Source organism: Anoplolepis gracilipes, chromosome 11 (assembly GCF_047496725.1).
Source record: "Anoplolepis gracilipes chromosome 11, ASM4749672v1, whole genome shotgun sequence".
Classification (NCBI taxonomy): domain Eukaryota; kingdom Metazoa; phylum Arthropoda; class Insecta; order Hymenoptera; family Formicidae; genus Anoplolepis; species Anoplolepis gracilipes.
The window spans coordinates 3,970,685-3,989,794 of record NC_132980.1 but is presented as its reverse complement, the minus strand read 5'-3'; the positions used below and the strand labels follow the sequence as shown (position 1 = coordinate 3,989,794).

General features: G+C 35.3%; 1 pseudogene; it reads right to left on the bottom strand.

The window, feature by feature from the left end:
* Window positions 1-2,651: 2,651 nt before the first annotated feature.
* LOC140670837 (uncharacterized) lies at window positions 2,652-3,716 on the bottom strand (annotated as a pseudogene).
* Between the last annotated feature and the right edge of the window lie 15,394 nt (window positions 3,717-19,110).

Genomic DNA, 19,110 nt, shown 5'->3' with positions numbered 1-19,110 from the left:
TTTCGGGATTCGTTCAGGGAAGGCCGGGGATACGGCGGGCAGTGGCCTCCTTTTATTTTAATATTTTTTAATTGCTTGCTTTCTTCGTTTTTATAATAAATAACAGTTAAATAAAATCAATGGGTTGGTATTTTGTCACTGCTCCCAGCGTACGTATTTACACTCGTGTGTATTATCGGTTAAAGGGAGAGAGCGGTATCTCTCGTATACTCTGTCGTACAGGTAGTCTGATACGCGTCGGCTTATCTCAGGCGCGCGTATATCTGTTAGTTATTCGTGTATCTCGTTCTATTTAATAACTGTCCGTGACGATTATTCCTCTTTAGGATCTAATCAACGACTACCCGTCGCTTCATTGCGGCGGGTGCTGAGCTTCCCTCCGAACTGCATGGTTTTTCGGAGGGGGTCCCTTAACAACATGACCAAATATGGTTATGTTGCTAAATTCGCGTTTCAGTGCAGGCGAGGAAGTTCAAAGTCGAATTTCCTCGCTTGTACTTTTAGCAATTCGGCGACACCTTTCCGGTGCGTCTCCGAGAGCGCTTTCCGGTTTCGCGTTCGCGCTCGGTCTCGGGCGCGCGTGCCTCGCTGCGTCAGCGGCTCGCGCGATTATCGCTTCGCTCGCGACGCATTCCTGCATCAATATAATTATATGTATATGCATATATATTCATTAAATCTGTAGCCTTTTCTGGGGCTATAACAATTAAAAATTGGCTAAAACCTGGATGAAAATCATGCAAGATGTAATGTCTGTCGAGTAGAATTGAGAGCTCATAAGACAGACTTAATAAAATACAAAAATGCATAGAATAAAAGAAAAAGAAGTACCAAAAGGTCAAATTATTTTAACCAAAATTGGAGTCACATGTACTTATAGTACAGAGCAAAAGAATATTGACTTGAAGTTAGCAGCATATATAGCTGTTCATTCCAGTATTATATCCATGGATCATTTGTGCAATTTGTTAAAGTCTATTGGGAAGGGAAGTACCCTAAAGGATTTAAAAATACATCGAACGAAATGTACTCTATTAATAAAAAAGGTATTGGCACCAACTATACGCTATGAAATTATAAAAGATATTTGTCAACATAAATCTCACTACCACTTATTGTAGATGAATCAACTGATGTTTCAGTAAAAAAATACTTATGTATTTGTATAAAATATTTCAGTGAATCTAAACATAAATTAGTCACCGAATTTTTAGGTTTGATTGAGGTATTTAGAGTAACAGCACATGATTTATATGCAGCCGTTTTATATTTAAAAAAAAAATTAAATTTAGATGTACCTAAATTAATTGAAATTGGTACTGATGGGGCTAATAATTTATGCGGAAAAAATCAATCGCTTTATACTTTTTTAAAAAAAGATAGTCCAAATTTACAATTAATTAAATGCATATGTCACTCACTACACATTTGTGCTGAAAAAGCAGCAGCAGAATTACTAGCCTCAATTTGAGTTTTTACTAACAAAGGAACTGTCGGAAGTGTCCCTCACTGATTTTAATGAACTTTGGATATGTTGTAGAACATAAAAAGATATTAGACCCATATTTTTTTTAGCGGCGTATCTCAACGTTTAGAGGTTAAAACAATCCCTCGAAGAATAACGAATTTTTCGTTTTTAGCGAATATCTTTGAAATTATAGGACATATAAAAAAATGTTTTATACGAAAGTTTTATGGTATTTTGTACTCTTTACAATAGTATAATTGTATTTTTCAAAAATGTCAAATTTTTTAATTTACCCCATCCCCACCTCTTATTTTGCAAAATTAAAAAAATTTTTTAAGAACAAAAATTAAAATAGATTAATCTTAATGATATAATATGCAACATATTAAAAAATAAATTAAAGAATAAAAGAAATAGTAATATTATATTTCACATTTGCATATATAATTGTAAATATAAATTTATATAATTATTAAATATAATTTAATATATAATTTAATTTAATGAGTTTATTGATTAAAAAATACTATAAAATAAAAATAAAAGAAGGAATAGAAAAAAAAAGAAAGAAAGGAACAAGAAAAAGAGGTTGAAATTATTACAAACGTAATTTCATATGAATAAGAATTTTTTATTAGGCAGAACTAAAAGAATACCAACATTTGTTGCATGGGTAAGGAAAACTGCCAAAAACCTTAACAGTATTCATCAATAATTTAAAAACACATCTTTTTTAAAGAAATTAGTACAGACTTTGTTCATAAATATATGTCTTACATTTATAGCACATATTCATTACAAAGATGATGTTCATAGAAAAAATGTGTTATGCAAAGCGATTTTTTACACCAAGAACAAGTTATTATTGCTGTTTCGCTACAAATATCGCATTTTATTTTAGAATTTTTTTTAAAACAAAATTCTACTGGTGTTTTTAATTCTGTTGGTTTATTCTCTGTATGTATCCACTTTGAATCCACGCATATTTAAATAAATTTTGAAATCTGGGCGACGAAAACTGATAGTGTGTTAATGATTGTAATTTTAAGATATTATTTCTTGCATGAAAATCCAAAACAAGATCTAACAACATAACGGTATCAGAAAAGTGTTTAATAAAATTCTTCCACAACCGAAATCCATATATGTCTAATGGCTGTATTTTTCCCGTTGTACCGGCGGGAATAGTTAAGAAAACAATATCTGTTGCAGAATCTGGTTTGGTTTCTGAAATTATGTTAGGACAATGTCCACTTCATGAATCTAATAATAATACCGATTGTGGCCCGACATTCGGAAAAAATACTTCCTTTAACCAAGTTTTTACATGATTCGATGTTAATTTGCCTGATGTTGAAGTCAAAACAAAGATATTAGACGCCTTGAATAATGTTTCCTGTACTCTTGGACCAAACGGTCCTGTAATTTCTTTTAAAATTATAAAAAGAGGTGATAATAATCTGCCATCAGCCGAAATAGTCGGTTGAATTGTATAGCTATGCGTGATTGATGATACAGACTTTACTACAGATTCTATCTTTTTTATACCTTTTTCAGCTAAAGTACGACCAGAATGAAATTCTAACTCAAATCCACTTTGATCTGAATTATAAATATTTTCCACTCCATATCGATTAATAATAATATTTTACATTTGTAATAAATGTATCGCATTTATCTTCCAAGTCTGTTTTTGATAGCACAGATTTTTTTGTTACAAATTTTGTTATTTTCCGAGACACAATATTATGTACCTTTTTGAATCTGTTTACCTATGTTTCGGAGGCTTTGAATCCTGGCGTATTTTCTTTTTCTTATGCTTGAAAAGCCTATCGAGCGATGTCAATATCATGAATGATGATTTTTCTTTCAAGTGCTTTATTAAAATGATTTAATGTGTATTCAGAAATTTTTTTTAATTTTTCCAACCTACTACCACCTGAATGATTTGGTTTTCCCATCGTCGTAGTTGTATCGATGTAACTTTTTTAAATTTTTGTTTAACTCCTTCAAGTGATCTTGGTCTTGTTTAATCACTCCTCCAGTATTCCACAGCTTGCCTTTTATAGTCATTCGATATTGTTGTTTCAACAGAACTACAAATAACTTCTGGGAGATAGATTTTCTTTTCATTTGTCTCTAAAAAATCAATTTCTTCCGCTTCTGGAATCTCATATTCATCGTAAAAATCTAATATTTCTTTCACTTCTAGTTGAAGTTGTTCTTCATCTTTTATTTCTAACAGCATTCTATTTTTTCTTTCCCTTCTCTTTCCTGTAGAGTTGACAGAGTTTGTTGATAAATTAAATCAGTAAAAGTTGCAGAAAGTAAAAGTATTACGTTATATGGATTAAACTGCAGCAGTCTGAAGTATTAAAATTTTAATATATATCTCGAACTTTTATTATATATAAAAAAAGAATAAATTTTACAATTAATAAAATTGTCTTTTTATGATAGTAATGTTATCTCTTACTTTCTTTTGACAAAAATATAATAAGGCAAAATAAATTAAGCTATTAAAACAAAATAATAATTTTGTATTTTGTGTATGTTGTGATGATAGAGAAAAACTACAGTATAAGATATTGAAATAGAAATTCTAAAATTTGAAGTAACCAGAAAATAATTTTATAAAAAAAAAATAATTTTATTGTTGGTATAGATGCTTACAAAAAATTCATTGAACCATCAATCATAACATTTCATTGACAAAAAAATGTTTTTTTTATAAATACGGAACAAGAGAATAATATGAAAAATGACAAAAAATGAATAACGATAGCAGAATTAAATATTTGTTTTTTTATTATTAATGTAATAAATTTTTTAAGACTAAAGTATTGATTTATTTTTTAATATATATATATATATATATATATATATATGTGTGTGTGTGTGTGTGTGTGTGTGTGTGTAATTAGCAAGTTAATTCTTGTTCCATTTCATTTCGGTTTTTCGTACATTACGATGTTGCATTACAGGTATATGCATAATAATGATTTAACGAATTTTTATAATTTCAATAATCTCAAAGCAATGAATGACAAGAATAAGACAAAAAAGTAATATAACTCAACAATAAATACTTACATGTTCACAAAAGCATAATATTCAATACACTTCTTTACATTGCTAACTACGAACTGAAAAGACAGCTTTCCATTATTAGATATTTATATCTAAATTTAAATGATTATATGAATATATATATATATATATATATTTGCATATTTTACACAACGACACGAACGAATAAATTTATCATGTAAAAATTATATATTCATATAATCAATCTATATTTATCTTTGCACTATCTTTAACACTGATTGAGATGACTTCCGCAAATGTCATCTCGGATGGTATGACTTTGTAGTTTTATTGCTTAAAAACAGTATATACACGCTTATGCCTGCAGAGGTAAAATAATCTCTATTTTTATTTTATGCATCACAGCACTATTTTAATTCTTGCAATATGTAAACATACTTACATATGTTACTTTTATTATATATACATTAATGGAATAAAGACTACAGACTCTCCAATTAAAGATTAAAAATAAAATGAAATGGCTTTAGGAGCCGAGCGGTATAGATGCGCAAAAAAACCAAAATTCAAATTAAGAAATTTTTATTATACAAACGTTTCGGTCTTTACTTAGACTTTAGAAAAATAGATTAGTTATATGAATATATTATTTTTACCGGATTTTATTCGTGTGCGAAATATGCAAATATATACATATATATATATATATATATATATATATATATATATATATATATATATATACATTTATGCTTTATTTCGTGTAATACGTTGCGTATTATGTCATTAAAGTTAATCTATTTTTATGTTCCAATATATGCACAACATAAATATATACACAAGAGGCTTTTATTGAATGTTGCAACTAAAGAAATAACACAACACAACTTATAGCACAGCGCCTATAGCACGAAGTTATCATTTTGTTTTCTCAAAATTGATACGTGGAACCCACATATTATTATACATGAATGAATTTGACTTTTGATACTCTTTAATTTTTGTTCTTAAAAAATTTTTTAAATTTTGCAAAATAAGGGGTAGGAGTGGGGTAAATTAAAAAATTTGACATTTTTGAAAAATACAATTATACTATTGTAAAGAGTACAAAATACCATAAAACATTCGTATAAAACATTTTTTCAAATGCCTTATAATTTCAAAGATATTCGCTAAAAACGAAAAATTCGTTATTCTTCGAGGTATTGTTTCAACCTCTAAACGTTGAGTTACGCCGCTAAAAAAATATGGGTCTAATATTTTTTTATGTTCTACAACATATCCAAAGCTCATTAAAATCGGTGAGGGACACTTCCGACAGTTCCCTTGTAAGAGAGACATATAATTGGTTTAGCATAAGCTCTAAAAGAAGAAATGAATATAGTAAGATATTTAATTTAATAAATACAGGAAAATCTAAATTTCAAAGTACAATTCAACAACCCCCCATCCCTTACAGTCTAACATTATTTCTGTCACTAACCCACTCCCCCTCATGCATCCCTCGTCTATCCTAACCTCTCGTCTCATACATCTCCTTTCCCTTCACTTATATTCTTCCACTCTCACTCTCTCTCCCCCTCACTCTCATTCTCTCTCTCTCTCTCTCTCTTTCTCTCTCTCTCTCTCTCTCTCTCTCTCTCTCTCTCTCTCTCTCTCTTTCGCTTTCTCTCCTCTCTCCCTCTCTCCTCTCTCTCTCTTCTTCTCCTGCTTCCCTTCTCTATTTCTCTATTTCCTCCTCTTCCTCTCTCTTCTCTTCTTTCCTCCTCTCCTCTCTCCTTCTTCTTTCTACCTTTCTGCTTCTCCTTCCCCTCTCTCTCCTTTCTCCTCGCTCTATTTATTTTCCTCTTTGTTCTTCGTCTCTTTCCGATTTTCCGTTTCTTTTCTCTCATCCCCTATAACCCGTCATCTCTTCCTTTTTCTTTATCCTCTGTCGCTCCTCCTCTCTTTTTGCCCTCTTCATCTCCTTCTTTCCTCTCGTCCTTACTAATTCTCCGTGCCTCGCATTCCCTTCCAGTCCTTCTCACCATCTCTCACCTCCTCCCTGCACTCCCTGGTCCCCTTCATCTCACTCTTCGCCCGTTTAACTCCTTCTCTCTCCTTATCCACTTCCCTTTCCTTTCCACCTCTTCTCTTCTCTCCTTTTTCCTGCACTTCTCCTCACTTGCTTTCCCTTCTCTCTGTCCTCTTCACCACTCACTTTGGAACACTCTTCTTCTTCTCTCTCCTCCCCTTTCCTTCCTCTTCTCTCTTTTTCTTGCTATTCCACCATCCTTCTTTCCTCTTCTTCCTTCGTCACACCTCTTGCCTTCTCTCCTTTCTCTGCGTTCCTTCTCACTTGATTTCCCTTTTCTCTGTCTACTCAATATCCGCACATAACCTCCACCTGTTACCGTCTACGTTTCTCTCCATCATATACTCCATCATCTCCTTTCTTTCTATCCTCGTCTGTTTTAATTCCTCCCTCTCTCTTTGACCTTTCCTCTTTGTTTCTACTTTCCTTCTTCTTCCTTTACTCCGCTCTGCTCTTCCTGTCCTTCCGATCCAATCTTCCCTTCGTTTCTCTCTGCTCCTTTCCCTTAACCTCGCTTCTTTCAGCCTGTCTCCCGATCCTGTCTGCTATACCGTTTCAAGTCGATCTCTCCGTGATATCTCTATCCCATCGATCTCTCGATCTTCCTTCCTCGCCTGGTGCGCGCTATCATACTCTGCCCGCCATCTACCGTTTCCTCCCATTACTCTTTCTCTCTGCCGCGCCACACCTGCTCACCGATATCACTGTCTTATCACGTTCCACCATCCTCTCCTTTCCCCTCCTCTCTCCTCTCTACATTCATCTTTCACTCCACGTTTTTCTCTATTACTCGCTCTTCTTTTTTCTCCACCCTCACTCTCGCTTCATCCTTTTGCTCTGCTATCGTCTCTCCATTTCCTGGTCCTTTGTCTCCTTCTTCCTCGCTTCCTTTACACCTCGTTTCCTCATCCTCCTTTATACCATCGAAATTCGCCATGTCATCTTCTGCCTTCTCGTTCCAATTTTCACTCTCTTACCTTCCATTAGTCCTCCACTCTCCCATCCACCCTCACTTTCACCTCCTAATTACTTTTTCCTTTTACAATCTCTTACTTTCACATTCTCTTTCTTTTCTCCAACCTTTCTTCACCTGTCATCTTTCTAATCCTCCATGTTGAATAAAAATAAAAAGTTTACAAAAGTTAATTTTACCTCTTATATTTTTTTAATAGTCAGTTACTTTAAAATCAAACCAATTTAGTAATGTAGAGAAATCTAGAGAATCTAAATGTAGGCGATTTGGACTACCTAAAACCATGAATCGGGCGACATTATTTCTAGAAATACTGGCAACACTGTCTACTAATAATATGATTTTATATCGGATTGTATTGTCAAGATCAATTAGAACATTTTGAAGAGGCCAGAAATCTTTTTTCAAACTAGAAGGAAGAGGAGCACCGTCCGTACTAATAATATACATAATTGTTTTGGGATGCAATTTGTGTATTGTTTTATATAATTGATCGTCGTGAATATCTGTTATTGAACTGTCACATTCCGTTACGGTTTTAGATTCTAATTTGTTTATTATACAATCACGTACTTTTTTATCATGCAACAATATTTTCATCTGGTATTTAAAATCAACAGATAAAAAATATGTTTCGCTACTAAGACTGACAGTTGTAAGGTAGTAAATTATCATAAGAAATTAGCGGTTTTTTCACATTAAGCATACTTTGGATTAACTATTTCGGAGTACTGAGCGACTGCTGACAGCTATCACTTCTCGTCGGCGAGCCCCTTTGATCGATAAGTATTAATCATTATGCACGTCGTTTTTTTTTATTTATCAGTTCAAAATCGCGTACTGGACCGGATGGCAGGGACAACAGTTTGGAGCACAAGGTAAGTTCATTAATTAATGTGTTTTTAATTTAACACACTCACTAACTTTATTCTTACGAATAATACAAAGGAAAGTAATAAGTTGCGTACATTTCGAAATCACAAGTTCGTGATTGATCGAGCTCGTTTTCTTTCTAATCGGCGACGGCAAAGTTTAATAATCTAGATGTCCGCTAATCGATAAATATATCTTTCCGAATCGTGGTTTCGCTCGCGACTGATTCTCGGGGCTCAATCTCCAGAACAGGATCCGATAGCGCACAATGCTAATTGGCCAATGAACATTAGAACCTTCTGATTGGCTAACCGTGCTGGTTACCCTAGGCATCGGTCAATATGTATGATTGTGTGCTATCGGGATGTGTGCTAACGGGACCCTCCCAATTCCCCTTTGTCCTCGCATCCGTAGCCTGCTCGAGCTACCTGTTTATCGAATTCCTTTTATTTTTTGTTTCCCCATTATCTTCTACCAATCAGCTGGTGCCGCGCGTTCGGTATTTGATATATCGAAATATCGTTACTTAATGTTCGTTATTTCTTACAGCTCGGCCAGTCTGACGAAACATTCGTCCTCAAATGTTAAAAATACTTGGATTAACTTGCTAATTAATTAATTCGCCCACATATTTTTTTCCTTTTTTTGGCACAATCTTGCCGCTATCTTAAATTTACGAAATTGGGCTTAATTCTAGCTTAATAACTTAATTTCTAACCGGTATTTATTGATGCAATCGCACGCTTATACATGTATATTTCCTTTTCTTTCTTTTCGGAATGTCGTGGCCACTGACTTTACATTATTATCGATAATTGTTATTCCCTATTATCTCCTCAGAGAATGGTACATTCATACATATAAACATATAAGAACCAAAGATTGAAAAATAAGAAACACGAAACTACGATTTACTTTAGAAGAGAATAAAATCGTAACAAATATTGACAAAAGAAACAAAAGGTTATTGTCTTTGTTCGATAACCTTGTTTATCACTTTATTCCTTCGCTTATTTAGTAATAGAGGTCACTTTGATCCAAGGCTTTATTTTATCTGAAGATACAACTGTGTTGAGTGGTTTCTGTGTAATATTGAAACCCGGTATGCCCTTGACTACGTATCTGTTATTTCTCAACACTTTATCGACCATGTATGGTCCCTTATAATTCGGTTTGAATTTACGACTTTCTCCGACTTTGTGTGTCCCGCAACATTATATATTTTCCCGCTCGATAAGATGACGGCTTTTTGTGTATTTTATCATAATATCCTTTGTTATATTCGACTATCTTTTGAGTCGCTTCTTGTACTACACGAATAGCGTGATTCGTGTCGTTCTTTGTCTATGTCATAATCGGTCTTTACAAGGTCGTTTACAAATTCTGTAAGATCACGATCTGTGTGGCCTCTTTGATCGAAGCCCAAAAACAGCTTAGCTGGTGTATTCTTAATTGATGAGTGATACGTATTGAATTAATCCTAATGACTCTTCCTAGTTTTCGGGAACGGTTACTACTCGTTTAAACGAACTCCCCATGAATCGGTTTATCTGCTCGACCAAGCCGTTGGCCCATGGTGAGGCTACCGCTACCTTTCGATGATAAATTCCGTTTTTTGTGGCGAAGTTTTCGAATTCGCTAGATGTAAACCCCGTTCCACGATCGGTTGCTATTTCCTTCGGCCTACCGAACATATTAAATAAATTAGAGAGATCTTTCTGTATTTCTTTTGTTGTGGTCGATTTGGTCGCAAACAGCCAAGTAAACCGAGTGAACGCATCGACTACCAAAAGAACGTGCCTTTTACCCTGCTTTGAAACCGGCAATGGTCCGTAATGATCCATATGTAGAATTTGGAATGGTTGTGTAGGAATTTCAACTTCCTGTATCTGCCCTTCTCTGGCGCAGGGAGATTAATTTGCCATTATGCATACACCACAATTTTCAATATAATCCCGTATTCGCTTTCGCATTCCCCGAAACCAGTACGATTGGTATAGACTCTGATATGTTTTTTCCAACCCGCAGTGCGCGAGATCGTCATGATGAATATGCAATAACTGATGAATCATCGACTCCTGTATCGCGAAACGAGTCTGTCACTGTTCCTTTGGTATACGAGTCCATCGATTAAGGTGAATCTATCGTTATCTTCAAACTCTAGATTGTTCGCAATTTCTTGTATCTTTTTGTCTTGCAATTGTCTAAACTCTAATTCCCGTTCAGTCGGTAGGGCATGTACAAAAGCAATTTGCCTTGTCAACGCGTCTACATGTGCAATTTTTTGCCCTGCTCTATGTACCACTTTGAATCGGTAATTTTGAAGCATTAGCGTCCATCGTGCTATTCGCGGATTGATGTGTGCTTTATTAACGGCGTGTACCAGAGCGTTGCAATCCGTGACGACAGAAAAATTGACACCGTAAAGATAGATATGGAAACGTTCTATGGCACGGACGATGGCGAGATCTCTAATTTAAAAGAGTGGTAATTCCTTTTCTGCAATGTTAGTTAACTGATTATAGTAGGCTACCGGTGCCTACTGCCCGTTTCCTTGTTTTTGAAATAATATCGCAGCGATGCCCTGTGAACTCGCGTCGGTATGTAGCTCCGTGTCGGCCGTTGGATTATAAACTTTTAACACCGGGTAACTCGTCAGAATCTTTTTTAAATGTTCAAACGCCATTTCACATTGCTCATTAAACTTGAATTTAACCGACTTTTTGGTAAGATTATAGAGCGGTTTCGAAATTGTCGTGTAGTCGCGGATGAACTTCCAGAAATAGCTCGTTAGACCCAAAAATCTTTGGATTTGATGTACAGTTTCCGGCCGAGGAAAATCCCGCACCGCGCTTGTGTGCCGTTCACTGAAGGTGATTCCTTGCCCAGTTACTATACACCCTAAATATTCTATGGTACGTTTTAAAAACTGACTTTTACTTAGATTTAACTTGAACCTGTATTGCTTTAATTTAATCAGAACTTCTTTTAGCACACTTAGATTCTCTTCTACTGAATTTGACGCTATCATTATGTCATCTATATAGACGATCACTTTTTTGTCCACAATCACCGGTTGCAAAATTGACACGAAGCGCTTTTGGAATTCTGCCGGTGACTCACTATAACCAAACGAAAGCCGGGTGTATTCGTACTGGTCGTCGGGCGTTGCGAAAGTGAAGTATTTCGTACAGGACGGATCGACTTTAATTTGATGAAAGCCGTCCCGTAAGTCAAGCAGCGTAAAAATTTTCTTATTCCCGAGCCTCGCAATACAATCCTCAATCAATGGAAATGGAAACTTCTGCTTAACTACCCGGCTGTTTAGCGGACGCAAGTCGACACACAACCGCAGTGTACCGTTTTTTTTCTTAACTGGAACTATCCTTGCGCAATAAAGGGAAATACTGACTTTGACTATTTCGCGGTTTAGCAAATCGTCAATTATAATTTGGATTTGCCGACGTTCTTCTATTGCAAACCTTCGGGGTGCATATGCATATTCCGAGGTATCTTTGAAAGTTACCTTGACTGCGTAACCATCATCAATAATCGGTACTTCGCTTCGTTTTACTTCAAATAACAATTGCCGCAATCTTTCGTAATCCTCGCCTACGCAATCCGTCCGAATTTCGTCCTCGCTTTCTTTATCCGCTTGTTCAACCTCGCTTACGCTTATTCTCGACAATGCCGTGAAAAACTTATCTCGTCATCTTCCCCTTCCGTTAACCAGTGATTGCTCGTTTTTCAGGGCGCATAGATAAGCGTAATATCGTTCTTTTCTAGAAAATCGCGACCGAGGATGACATCGTGTAAATTATTATTACCCTTTAAAACGTTTAGCGTCGTTTTACATTTAATTTCCGGCAACTCGTATAGGCACAATTCCGTTCTGACTACCGTGTCAATCGCAATTGTTAGATTATTTAGCGCATTGAATTTACGTTCCGCACTCTGTATTCCTTTACCGCGATTTCGCAGATATTGTCGAAACACCCGCGGCGCAACAAATGATACCGGACTACCGGTATCTAATACCGTCAACTCGCATTCCTGATCATTAATTTCAATCCCTTTGATTAACTGGGTACTTATCGCAAGGCGCTGCTTCGACCGTCGCTTTCCTGGCTGAGAGACTTCCACTGCCACTCCGACCACGTCAGTTTCTGATTCCTCTTCTGCCACACACGCTGCCATCATCCTTGATGTGGAGGTTGAGGGTACCGCAGCTGAAGAGGACCTCTTAAGCTTCGGGCAGTCCGGCCGTCGACCCTTTTCGTTACAGTTAAAGCAAATCAGCTTAGCAGTTCGGCACTCTTTCTGGCTGTGGTTTATTTTTTTCTGCACCGCCTCTCATTCTGGTTCCCCGCTCCTTATCGGATGAAACGGCTGTAACAGTTCGCATTTTTTCAAGGAACTGCTCCACTGTATTTTCCTCAATTGTTGCGGTTGCCCGCAAAGAACTGTTATTAATTCCGTCAATAATCAGATTAATTTTGTCTGCTTCCTTTTGTTATAGCCCAGGACTATAACTAATTAATATTATATATATATATATATATATACATTAACATTTATAATAATCGGTACAGAGAACGATTGCGGAATCGATATCCGCATACCGCGATTAGAGCGTTGACCGCGCGTACCGTTGACATAGCGAGCCGCGCGCGAAACCCGAGACGAAGCCGGAACACCGCGGCGAGGATTACGAAAGAGTGCAAGCAAGGAAGTCCGACCCTTGGACCCGCTGCGCTTGCACTCAGCGCGAGTTGAGCAACCGAATTTTAGGACGGTCGGCTCAACGGTATAAAAAATCCACCCGCGCTCGGACGCGCGGGCAGTCGTAACACCGAATTAAGTGTAATTGGGCGGTCGTACAAACGAATTAAAAGTAATCGTTACTGCAGCGGGCAGTCTTAATATCAAAGTGACGATATCGCTTATACACGCGGACACGCGCCAACCGACGACGTATGAAGTAGTCACGCTCGACAACGAATTCCAGATCAAGCGCATCAAATTACCCCTGAGCCGAACGAGCTCGGCATAACTCTCACCAGCTAATCAAAGGAGAAGAAACCATTGTAATAACGACCACTGTAATAAGTTAAACGAAATATATTCTAATACTTTTGGGCACGAAGAGAAGGCTACATTCAATAAATAACGTTATCCTGCGCCCTGAGTCCCGCTACCTTTGCGGATCTCGAACCCAGTGTCGTCCCACGGCACAACACTTTATATCGACGTTGTAGGTCAGCGCCAACTTGTCAAGTATATATTGTTGGAACGTCTCTTTTTGCCAGTTCCATTTCCTGGCTTTTATCCGCCGCATGGAAGCGTAATATGGAAGCTTTACTTCAAAAACTTTCAGTAATGAATCCTTCAGATCCGATCAAGATTCTAAAGCTGGCCCCATCTGGGAGTCATACCATTTCTTGGCCTGCTTCACGAGTTTACTGCCAACAGTACGGCCTCCTCTGATGCCCCATGCATCCGGGCCACTTTATCCACTCGTTGAATCCAAGCCCTTACATTTCGGTTTCTTAGTTGGGAAATTCCAGGATCTGGGTGGCAATCCATTTAATAGTAGCTCCGCCACCGTTTCCACGTATTATGCCACTAGGACTTGTTGGTTCCCGTCGGTCGTCACTTTCTGTCAACGTTGATCCTCCTGAACCCTGTCCCATGTCCGGCCTGCTGAGCTCTCCATGTACCGGTGTCTGCCCATTGAACCCGGCCGCTACCATCGGGGACAGCTGCCGCAGGAACTCCTGCTGTTCCGTGGCTAACTGTTCCATCATCATTTGCTGCTGTTGTGACAAATGCGTGAAAAACTGATTCATGAGTTGGAGCAGCCCCGTTGCTGTCAATGCAGACGATTGCGTCTGATCCTGACTGCCCCTTCTCCCTGTCGGCTGCTTCTGCAGCATTTCCTTCGCCGGGCTATTTTTTGCTAAATAATCCTTCATTACCTTTAAAAGATCTTCCCTTTTCCCAGACGTGGTCGTGACGAAAAAATCTGCGTTTTCCAAGTTTCGTATTTTACATAAGGCTATTACAAGATATTATTATGTTTCGTTCCGCGTAGTGTTAATCTATTATTATTGGTTGTTCCGCGGAACCCCAGTGCTCGGAGGTGGAACACCCGTAGTTTAAGTATAATATCTCGTCGCGTATCTGGAGGTAGCGGGTCTTCCTCGAATCTCTCGGTACGTAATTCGCGGGCGGCAGAGAGGGAAATAGTAGCTGCGTGTCTAACGGTATTAGTTTGCGCGGCTACCGGAAGTATCCTATAGACGTTATGCGGATGTCCTTCCTCAGAGGTTTGACCTGCTTCGCTCGTAAGGCCGGGTTAAAGTACCTCGTATTCTAACAACGGAACTGTCGGAAGTGTCCCTTACCGATTTTAATGAGCTTTGGATATGTTGTAGAACATAAAAAAATATGAGACCCATATTTTTTTTAGCGGCGTATCTCAACATTTAGAGGTTGAAACAATCCCTCGAAGAATAACAAATTTTTCGTTTTTAGTGAATATCTTTGAAATTATAGGACATATGAAAAAATGTTTTATACAAAAGTTTTATGGTATTTTGTACTCTTTACAATAGTATAATTGTATTTTTCAAAAATGTCAAATTTTTTAATTTACCCCATCCCCACCCTTTATTTTGCAAAATTTAAAAAATTTTTTAAGAACAAAAATTAAAGAGTATCAAAAGTCAAATTCATTCATGTATAATTATATATAATATATAATATGTGGGTTCCACGAATCAATTTTGAGAAAACAAGATGATAACTTCGTGCTATAGGCGCTGCACTATAAGTTGTGTTGCGTTATTTCTTTAGTTGCGACACATTCAATAAAAACCTCTTGTGTATATATTTATGTTGTGCATATATTGGAACATAAAAATAGATTAATCTTAATGACATAATACGCAACATATTAGAAAATAAATTAAAGAATAAAAGAAATAGTAATATTATATTTCACATTTGCATATATAATTGTAAATATAAATTTATATAATTATTAAATATAATTTAATATATAATTTAATTTAATGAGTTTATTGATTAAAAAATACTATAAAATAAAAATAAAAGAAAGAATAGAAAAAAAGTTAAAATATCAAAAAAAAAAAGAAAGAAAGGAACAAGAAAAAGAGGTTGAAATTATTACAAATGTAATTTCATATGAATAAGAATTTTTTATTAGGCAGAACTAAAAGAATACCAATATTTGTTGCATGGGTAAGGAAAACTGCCAAAAACCTTAACAGTATTCATCAATAATTTAAAAACACATCTTTTTTAAAGAAATTAGTACAGACTTTGTTCATAAATATATGTCTTACATTTATAGCACATATTCATTACAAAGATGATGTTCATAGAAAAAATGTGTTATGCAAAGCGATTTTTTACACCAAGAACAAGTTATTATTGCTGTTTCGACACAAATATCGCATTTTACTTTAGAATTTTTTTAAAACCAATTCTACTGGTGTTTCAAACTCTGTTGGTCTATTCTGTATGTATCCACTTTGAAACCACGCATATTTTAATAAATTTTGAAATCTGGGCGACAGGGGTGGGGGTGGAGTAAATTAAAAAATTTGGCATTTTTAAAAAATACAATTATACTATTGTAAAGAGTACAAAATACCATAAAACTTTCGTATAAAACATTTTTTCATATGTCCTATAATTTCAAAGATATTCGCTAAAAACGAAAAATTCGTTATTCTTCGAGGGATTGTTTCAATCTCTAAACGTTGAGATACGCCGCTAAAAAAAATATGAGTCTAATATTTTTTTATGTTTTACAACATATCCAAAGCTCATTAAAATCGGTGAGGGACACTTCCGACAGTTCCCTTGTAAGTCAAAATATAGGCGTTCCGTCCCGAGGAACTCACTATCCGCTTCGCTGACGGGGGCGTATTTGAATTCGTAGTATAAACATCGCGCGTGGAATTTGTGTCCGCCTCTTTTTATTTTTGGCATCTACAAAAAGATCAAGTTAGTTTCGCGTGTTCGCTGGGTTCAACCATTGGTTTTGCGGTAGGGAGGTGGCATGTGCAGAATGTTAGCACGATGCTATCAGGAGAAGGTGTAAGCTTTGGTTTTAGGGTAGGAGTGCCGTATGTGCAGAATATTAGCACGATATCGGATGGATAGGGGTAGTAACGAGCGTGCAATTGTCCGCACCGCTACGTTGTCGGTTTGGTTAATGGTCGAAACCAGGTCTGTTGAGTGTCGGATTGGAACTTAGTATGACGCCGAACGTAGAAAATGCGGACTGGGTTCAGGTACGTTTCGATTATTAATGCACAATGAAATTTCACAAATATATGTATATTTTAACTACACTTACATTGGATGGTTACAGTGGTGACGCGTGAATATAAATCAGAGAGGTATCGGCACAGAGAACTGACGCAGGGTGTACCGACGTAGTATAATGAAGTAACGATGTAATATGCGCTCGCGTGAGGTAGAATGACGTTGAAGTGGAACTGTATGGAATTGGATCGCGTATTGAAATAGAAACAAATGTGGATATGGAAAGGTGTGTTGACTTGGAACAGTGTTTGGAAATGGAATCGCGTATCGAAGTAGAATTACAAAAATGAGGAGCACTTCTAGAGAGAGAAGTGCATCGCTCAGAGTCTCGAATTAATGTGTCGATTTTTAGGACTATTTCGAGGTCCTTCGGTTTGTGCGGGTCAGGGTTGAAGAGTGGGGTGGACGCGTAGGAAGAGTTATCTGAGGGTTCGGAATAGCGGGGGAGTCCTATGGTGGTGGGAAGGCAGCTATTTTATGATTAACGTTTCGGGCTGTCGGCTAGAGTCGGTAACAATTATAATGGGTAACTTATTGTTTGGATTTATATTATAAGTTTGGTGTTTCTTAAAAGTCAATGGAAAAATTTTTGGTGCTGGGACGTAACAGTATCAAAGAGGATATTTCTTCCTGAATTCTCTCAACAAGCTTTTACTTCAGATTTTTCTTCCTTTATGAATTTAAATTCGGTCTACAGAAACGAGTTGAGGAAGAAGAATTATTCTGCCATAATACTTCGTTGGTGTCGTTAGAATAAATTTTTATAGGTACAAAGCTGCATATAAAGACGCTAGAATCATCGTGCAAAGAATTATCAAAATTTAACTTATAACACGATTGACTCGAAGCGCCATCACATCCCCATTTAGATATCATTGTTAAATTTGTAGGTATCTTGAAACATAAGAGTTTGATGAATCTAAATGTAGTGTGATCCAACAGACTTTGTAGAGAAATTTTAACACCTAATTTAAAAATTTGTGTGTGTGTGTGTGTGTGTACACACACAAATTACCATTATCGATACTTAATACGTATATTCCAAATACATTCCGAAGATTTTTGAGACATCTTCGAAATATCTTATAAATCTCGTTTAAACATGCACGCTATTTACATATAAATATAGCAATTATTGTTTTACGTTTTTTTATATATTTTTATATATTTTAGGTTAAATATATTGATTAAATATTTTGAAAATTACAATCATGTCAAATTTTATTGAAGAGAAGTTGGAAGCGTGAGGCCTTCAGGAATTTATTGAGAAATTTAAAGGTTATTATTTTATTTTTATTAATATACGACTGTGATAATTATGTCTATATTTTGTTTAGATGAGCAAATTGATAAGGAGGCATTCCTATACATACCTGAATCTATGATTAAAGAATTGATACCTACAATCGGAAAACGTTTTTGTTTTTTACAAAATCGGAAACAATTACTTGAAAGTGAAGACAAAAATTCATATTTGGTAAGCTGATTTATATATATATTCTATTTTGTTGGAATTAGTAAAGAATTATTTTCTTTGTGTTATATACAATTCTTTCTATTTTTTTACATCTAATCATTTTTTGCACTTACTGTACGAAAGTGTTTTTTTTTCATCTTATTTTAAAACAATGAGAGAGAGAGAAGTACTAATGTTATTTTAATTTCCATAATTAAGATTGATCGTATTATTAAAGTTAATATTATTATTATTATTATTAAAGGTTATAATTTTTTTAATATTATAAAGTTATATACAATCTGTAAGTAAATCTCTTATATAAAAAATAATAAGAAATTTTTGTTTGTATTTGTTTTATCGAATCAATTATAATTTTCTAAAAATTAATATTAATATTGAATTTGTTATATATTATATAATTAAATAAAAATTTTTTGTATTTTTATAATTAGTAAACAACACACAAATTGTTTCCAAATATTATCTTTCGAAACACTATAATAATTTTATTAAGTTTTCTAACATTTTAAATTAAATTTAATTGGACAGTCTTTATTAATATATATTGCGAGTTTTATATTTTATAATTAAATATTTTATTTAATTTATTAAAATATTTATTTATGAATATTATTTGATTTAGGAATATTCACAATCAGATAAATTTGACATAAGTGAATCTGAGGATACATGTAGTGTAGCAAGTAGTTCTTCGATAAACTCATTTCAAGATCATGGAAAGGTAATTTTTATATAGGTTTTTTATTATTTTTATATTAGATAATATTTTATATAAATTTTGCAACATTCTTTTTATTGTTATGTACTTTTACTAGTAGTATTGTACTTTT